The sequence below is a fragment of the Lolium rigidum genome, chromosome 2 (genome assembly GCF_022539505.1).
Source record: "Lolium rigidum isolate FL_2022 chromosome 2, APGP_CSIRO_Lrig_0.1, whole genome shotgun sequence".
NCBI lineage: Eukaryota > Viridiplantae > Streptophyta > Magnoliopsida > Poales > Poaceae > Lolium > Lolium rigidum.
The window spans coordinates 180,144,317-180,152,234 of NC_061509.1; the positions used below are offsets into that span (position 1 = coordinate 180,144,317).

General features: G+C 46.4%; 1 pseudogene; it reads right to left on the reverse strand.

Moving 5' to 3' along the window:
- Positions 1–454: 454 nt before the first annotated feature.
- LOC124690339 overlaps positions 455–7,918 on the reverse strand; it is a 34,003-nt pseudogene continuing 26,539 nt past the window's right edge.

Below are 7,918 nucleotides of genomic sequence, written 5' to 3' on the forward strand. Positions count from 1 at the left end.
ACGAGCAGGCTCCTCTCGTGCCATGCCCACGAAGATGACAAGGAGAAAGCTAAAAACCTGGGCTGACTTGGTCTGTATTGCGTCTGTGGCTGGTTTTCTTCTTTCCCTCTTCTTCTGAATAGCTCCAACCTTATTTTCTTTTTCTTGCTGAAATTCTTGGACAAGAAGAGGATGATGGGATGTGTTCTAGAAAAGATTTGAAAGCTTCATTACATTTTAAAAAAGTTTTGCAAGACTTTAAAAGAAATATTTGTTTAGTAAAATAAAGCGGGAGGTAAGATTTTATAAACGTAGGGATATTTTCAAAACCAAAACAAGATTTTAAATTAAATATTTATTTTTTAGAGATTTTTAATGAAACACACAAGGCGAGAGATGAATGATGCCATGATGTCATGATGATGCATAAAAGAGAAATAACAAACAAATCTAATATGGGGATTTTCCTGGGTCGCTACAACATGTACTCAGTCTTGGTTCTACTAAGTCTAAGTCTCCATAGCTCTAACTTCCTATTTACGCCGGCCCTGGTCTCATCTACTAGCACCACATCATCAGCAAAGAGCATACACCAAGGAATACCTCCTTGTATATCCTTGGTCACCTCATCCAACACCAAGGAAAACATGTATGGGCATAAGGCTGACCCTTGATGTAGACCTATCGTGATTGGGAAGGTATCAGTCTTGCCATCACCTGCGAACACTTGTCACAACATGATTGTACATATCTCTGAGGAGGGTAATGTACTTTGTTGGAAATTTGTGTTTCTCCAGCGCCCATCACATGACCGTCCTTGGTATCTTGTCATACACCTTCTCCAAGTCGATGAACACCATATGTAGGTCCTTATTTTGCTCCCTATACCTCTCCATAAGTTGGTGAAGTAAGAAAATCGCCTCTGTAGTCGACCTCTCAGGCATAAAACCGAACTAGTTTTTAGTGAGATTCGTCAATCTCCTCAAGCGATGCTCGATGATTCTCTCCCAAAGTTTCATAGTATGGCTCATAAGCTTAATTTCTTGATAGTTAGTACAACTTTGAATATCTCCTTTATTCTTGAAGATAGGTACTAATATGCTTTTCCGCCACTCTTCAGGCATCTCGTTCGACCGAAAAATGTGGTTGAATAGCTTAGTTAGCCATACTATTGCCACGTCTCCAAGGCTTCTCCACACCTCGATTGGGACATCATCAGGGCCAAGGGAGTTTCCTCCCTTCATCCTTTTGAGGGCCTCTTTAACCTCAAGCTCTTGGATCCTCCGCACAAAATGCCTATTGGCGTCATCAAAGGAGTCATCCAGCTTGGGAATAGTGTCATCGTTCCCATCATTGAATAACCCATCAAAGTACTCCCTCCATCTATTCTTGATCTCTTCATCTTTCACCAGAAGTCGATTAGCCTCATCGACCTTGATGCACTTAACTTGGTTGAGGTCCCTTGTCTTCCTCTCCCAAATTTTTGCCATCTTGTAGATATCCTTCTCTCCTTCCTTTGTGCCTAGTCTGTCATATAGCTCATCATAGGCCCGTCCCCTTGCTCCACTCACAACTCGCCTTGCATTCTTCTTGGCCTCTTTATACTTCACCATCTTGCTTGTGCTTCTATCGTGGTGCCACCTCTTGTAGCACTCATTCTTCTCCTTGATATCCATTTGGACATCCTCATTCCACCACCATGTGTCCTTAGCTTCCGGCTTCTGACCCTTTGTCACTCCAAGAACCTCCCTAGCTACTTTTCGAATGCAAGTACTCATCTTCACTCACATACTATCTGCATCTCGCTCTCCGTCCCAAGGTCCTTCCATGATCATCCTCTCCCGAAAGGTCTGTTGTGCTTTCCCTTTGAGCTTCCACCACTTCGTTCTTGTGATTTTGATGCCTTTATCCCGCATCACACGAGCGTGAAAACGGAACTCGGCTACCACAAGCTTATGTTGCGCCACAACACACTCCCCAGGATCACCTTGCAATCCAAACAAGCCCTCCTATCACTTCTTCTAGTGAGGACAAAGCCAATCTGGCTAGAGTATTGGGCACTACTAAATGTCACTAAGTGACATAGGCATCCCCAATGGGCCTGCCGAACAAGGTACCCGGGGTTTACTGAAGGCCCACGACCCGAAGGATAAGAAGATTCGGAAGCCCAAGATACTATTAAGGAAAGCTAGAGTTGTAATAGGAAGCATTATTTGTAATCTTGTGGGACGGGTTAGAAACCCTCCCGGACTCTGTAAACTTGTGTATCATGAATCCCTCGGCTCCACCTCCTATATAAGGGGGAGTCGAGGGACAAAGAAAGGATCGAATCATTGTCTCGCAAACCCTAGCTTTTACATCGTCGAGCACTTTTCGGCTGAAACCTTCGAGATCTGCTTGCCCTCTACATCCAACGAAACCCTAGTCTACTACTTGTAGGCATTGACAAGTTAATACCTTGTCAATTGGCGCCGTCTGTGGGCTCTAGAGGCGACAAGGAGTTGATCTCGATGGCACGTTCAAGATCGTCGACTTCGTCGATAGCAAGCAACATCATGGACAGAGGTAAACAGATCGAAACTGGTCTCGTTGATTTTGTTCCTCACCCGCCCTCCCGTTTGGATGCATATGCGTATCTGGAGGAGCCCATGGAGATGACGTTCGGAAAGTTCCACTTCCGCGTCGAGAAAGAAGGAGCGTATCGTCTCGAAGTTCCGATCTCGTCGGGATTATTGGCGGTCGATCCCGATTTTTCAAGCTCAGCATCATCCATCGAGTCAGGCGACGAGGAGATTTCGTCGCCACGCTTCATCAGCACCAAAGCAAGCGAAAAACTTGCCAAGATCTTCAGCGACATGTCCTTCGAGTCATCCGCGGACTCCTATATAAGCGATGACTCGAATAGCGTCGACAGCTTCGACTTCATCGACAAATCCATCACTGTTGGAAAGGTCTTCACCAATCTCTATGATGGTGTCACCAAACCCAGCAAGGTTCAGAATCCAAAATATCATCAGATTTACGCTATTGGAGAAGCAAGTCGCGATCAGGAGGAAACATCAGAGGCTTTCGATGACTTGGGAAATCCATATGTCGATCCCTCTGACCTAAGGCGAGGTTTGGGCAATAAATATGTCGGGCCTACACCACGTGTTAGGGTTCAACTCCCACAAGCAGCATGGGATAGAGCCGCAAGAGCTATGGATGGTTTAGAACCAATGGCAACAACTGCTACGACTGAAGAATTGCAGGCCTACCAATATAGGCTCGCTCGAGCTGGAAGGGAATTAGAAAAACAGACACGCTTGCTCGAACGGAAGAAAGGAGGCAGCCTCGAGCATCAAGCGGTGCGAAGAGCGGAGTTAAGTCGACAATCGGGAACTTCGGGAGATAGCCACAGAGAAGCTCGACGGAGAGCAAGATCGCGGCTGCAAAATATACCTGAAGCTGAAAGAGAGACTTTAATTCAAAACCTCGACATGTCTTTTATGTCAATCGACACGAGGGGGAATATCATTCCAAAAACACCGGAAGCAGGGTACATGGCAACGCAAGCTTTCATCTTAGCGTCTAGGCCACCTCCCGGGGATCCAGGAGAGGTGTTGTACAACATGGCCATGGCAGGATGTGGAGCCATGGGAGCAGCATTCGCAGCCACACCCCCCGAAGGAGCTGCAAGACAAAATAGCACGAGACCTACTGCAGCAGTGCAAGATCCACCAATAGCAAGTGGAGTCAGAGATACGGCGGCTCAGGCCAGGGTAGATAGAGCGCGACAAGGTAGAAGGGAACATCGGCATTCACCAGAACTTGCTGAAGAAGATATGTGTGGACTCCCGTGTTTTACGCGACGGGTCCGAAAAACTCGAGTCCCCTCAGGATTCAAGTTACCCGATAGTTTCAAGAAATTCGATGGCCTACAAGATCCCGAGGATTGGCTAGTCGATTACCTCGAGACGGTAAAGCTGATAGGTGGAACCAGAGCAACAGCCATGCAAAGCATTCAAATACACCTAGGCGGAGCCGCAAGATCGTGGATAAAGAAGCTTCCCCCAGGCTCCATCGACAACTGGGACAGTTTTGAGGATGTGTTTGTCAAGAACTTCCGATCAACCTGCAAAAAGCCTGCGACACTAGAGGAATTGAGATCATGTCGACAAAAGCATGATGAATCAATGAGAAAGTACATTCAAAGGTGGAACATCATTAAAAACTCGGCAGAGAATATATCTGACGAAAGAGCGATAGATGCGTTCGTAGCAGGAGTTCGACGAGGCGATTTTGTGGAGGACTTGGGAAGAACCAACCCAAGGACAGTATCAGCATTAATGGAAATAGCAAACAGATGGGCAGATGGCGAGGATGCTGTACATAATAAACGACACAGGCCACCAGAGGAGGACCGCAGTCGAAATTTTCAAAATAGACGACGATTTTCTCGGCAATTTTCGAGTTACGATGCCCCTGGCCAAATATCGGCTGGGTTTCGGGGAAACAATGGAGGAAACAATAGAGATGATTATCAAAGGAGTAATGCACAGCAAGGCGACAATAGAGATGACTCTCGAAATAACAGGCAAAATAGCGGGTCGAGATTTCAGAGACCTTTCGTAACTCCCGAAGATATGATGAACGGGCCATGTCAGATGCATTTTTACCTCGACAGAGCAATGGGAGAAGGCAGTCAGGACATCTGCAGAAGGACTACCGAAATTTCCAAGCAATGCTGCGAGTTGCAGGAATAACCAATGCACAAACAATAAATAGAAACCCCCAGGGGCCCAGGAGTGAGATTCACTTGCCACCTCCTCCCGCAATTACGGACGAAAATCGACATCAGCTCAGAATAGCGGCAGCACCAGCACCACCACCTTACGTTGATCCCAACTCTCATGGAGCGGTCTCGATGATTCAGAAAGGCAGGCCATCCAATAGAGCTCAGAAAGTAATCTCGCGACAGGTGTTCACGGCAGAGAAGAAACCTCCACCAACGGTTGAGTACCTCAATTGGTCAGGGCAAGATATTGGCTTCACAATAGTGGATCATCCGCAGCAAGTTCCTCGACCAGGGCAGTCAGCACTTATTTTACCAGCAGTAATCGCGGGATTTGACGTATCGCGAGTATTCATAGACGGCGGCAGCAGCCTAAACCTTATGTACGCAGATACGCTAAGGAAGATGAACATCTCCCTAGCAAATTTGAAGCCAACTGATACGCGTTTCCATGGAATTACGCCGGATAAGCCAAGTTATCCGTTGGGGAAGATCAATCTCGACGTTCAGTTTGGGACCCGAGAAAATTACAGGATAGAGAAGCTGGAGTTCGAAGTCGTGGATTTCCCATCACAGTATCACGCCTTGTTGGGGCGGCCAGCATATGCCAGGTTTATGGCAGTACCACATTATACATATTTATTGTGGAGGTTACCTGGACCTAAGGGGTCAATCACAGTCAAAGGAAGCTTTGCGCTACCCGATAAATGTGACAAAGATTTTCATCGACTGTCAGAAACTTTCGGGATGCAAGCAGAATACATGGAGTCAAGGCTTACGACTGATTATGATGTACTACCAGATGTAGGGAGACCTAACAAGGAGCCAACATTTAACACTGCAAAGGATTCCAAGGAGGTGTAGATTCACCCGACAGATCCGAAGAAGATGACGTCCATCGCGACAAACATGGACCTCGCATAGGAAAGCGCGCTCGTCGAGTTCCTCCGTGAGCACTAGAAAATCTTCGCATGGTGTCCAGCTGACATGCCAGGAGTACCCAGGGAACTTGCCGAGCACCACCTAAACTTGGATCCAATAGCAAGACCAATTAAGCAACCTCTGAGGCGTTTTTCGGAGCCAAACCGTAAAGCTATGCTGTCAGAAATTGATCGACTAAGAGAAGCTGGTTTCATTAAGGAATTGCATACAGAGGCCACATGGGTAGCAAACCCAGTACTGGTCCCGAAGAAAAACACCAAAGTCCTTGCATGTGCGTCGACTTTACGTGTCTCAACAAACACTGTCCAAAGGATCACTTTCCCCTCCCAAGGATCGATCAAATTATCGACTCCACGGCAGGATGTGAACGTCTTTCCTTCCTGGATGCATACTCTGGTTATAATCAGATCAGATTAAAAGAAGAGGACGAGGTCAAAACAGCATTCATCACACTTTACGGCGTGTTTTGCTATAGAACAATGCCCTTTGGTTTGAAAAACGCGGGATCAACATATCAGCGGATGATGCAGAAGTGCTTAGCAACACAGATCGGGAAAAACGTACAAGTGTACATCGACGACATCGTCATAACATCAAAAAAGGGGGACACGCTAATCGAGGACTTGAAGGAAACTTTCGATAATCTCGACAAGTTCTATCTCAAGCTGAACCCGACGAAGTGTTCTTTCGGCGTCCCTGCAGGAGAACTTCTCGGGTTCTTAGTTTCAACAAGAGGGATTGAAGCAAATCCCGAAAAAATCCAAGCTATCGTAACAATGAGGAAGCCAACAAAGTTGAAAGAAATACAGCAGCTAACTGGGCGAGTCGCAGCTTTGAGCAGATTCGTCGCCAGGTTGGGAGAAAAGGCATTACCGTTCTACGCCTTAATCAAACAAGGAGAGAAGTTTTAGTGGAATGAAGAGGCAGATAGAGCCTTCGAGGATCTTAAACGCACAATATCGACACCACCAATCTTGGTGGCGCCTAAAGAGAAGGAACCCCTCCTGTTATATATTGCGGCTACACCCCAAGTGGTCAGCACAACACTCGTTGTCGAAAGGGAAGAAGAAGGAAAACTTCATGGAGTGCAGAGGCCGGTATATTTCATCAGTGAAGTATTATCGCCTTCAAAACAGCGGTACCCGCAGTACCAGAAACTAGCATATGGAGTGTTTACAACCGCAAGAAAACTGCGGCACTATTTTTCGGCGCATCCGATAATAGTGGTCAACGAGGCACCTTTATCCAATATAATAAACAATCCAGAAGCTACGGGTCGTGTCTCCCTTTGGGGAATAGAACTTTCTCCTCGGGACATCACGTATGAAAAAAGAAAAGCAATAAAGTCGCAAATCCTGCCAGATTTCATCGCAGAATGGATGGAGCTGCAAAATACAGGACCTCCGGATTTATCGAGAACCTGGACTATGAACTTTGACGGGTCCAAAAGGTTAGAAGGAGCTGGAGCAGGTGTGATACTCATATCACCTGAAGGCGACAAATTAAAGTATGTTCTACGGATGACGTTCCCAAATGCGTCAAACAATGAGGCAGAGTACGAAGCTCTTATACACGGGATGAAGATGGCAAAAGCTTGTGGCGCAACTCGACTAACAATCTTTGGCGACTCACAATTGGTGGCCCAGCAAGTCATGAACCAATGTGATGCAGTCAATGATAGCATGGTGGCGTACAAAGAAGTGTACAACGAGCTCGAGAAACTATTTGATGGATGCGAGGTAAATCATATAAGCAGGCTGAGCAATGATGAAGCCGATGTTCTTGCAAATATCGGATCGCAGTGCCTCGCAATTCCACCAGGAGTGTTTTGGGAGGAAATAACAGAGAGATCAACAAAGCAGAAGAAATTGAAAAAGAAGGAGAAGGAGGAAAAATCCGCGGGGCTGCAAAAGAAACAGAAGAAGAAGAAGAGGAACAGGATCTAGTATTGATGGTGCAAGTACCATGGATGCAAGTGTACATATCGTATATCCTAAGGAAAACAATACCCGACGATCCAGTTGAAGCAAGGCGAGTTATTCGACGGTCCAAAGCCTTTACAGTGGTCAAAGGGGAGCTGTATAAACGCAGTATTTCGGGTGTGTTACAGCGATGCGTTACACCGAAGAAGGAAGGATAATCTCGAAGGACGTACACGAGGGAATATGTGGTCATCACGCGAGCAGTCGAGCTATTGCTGCCAAGGTTTTTCGAGCTGGATTT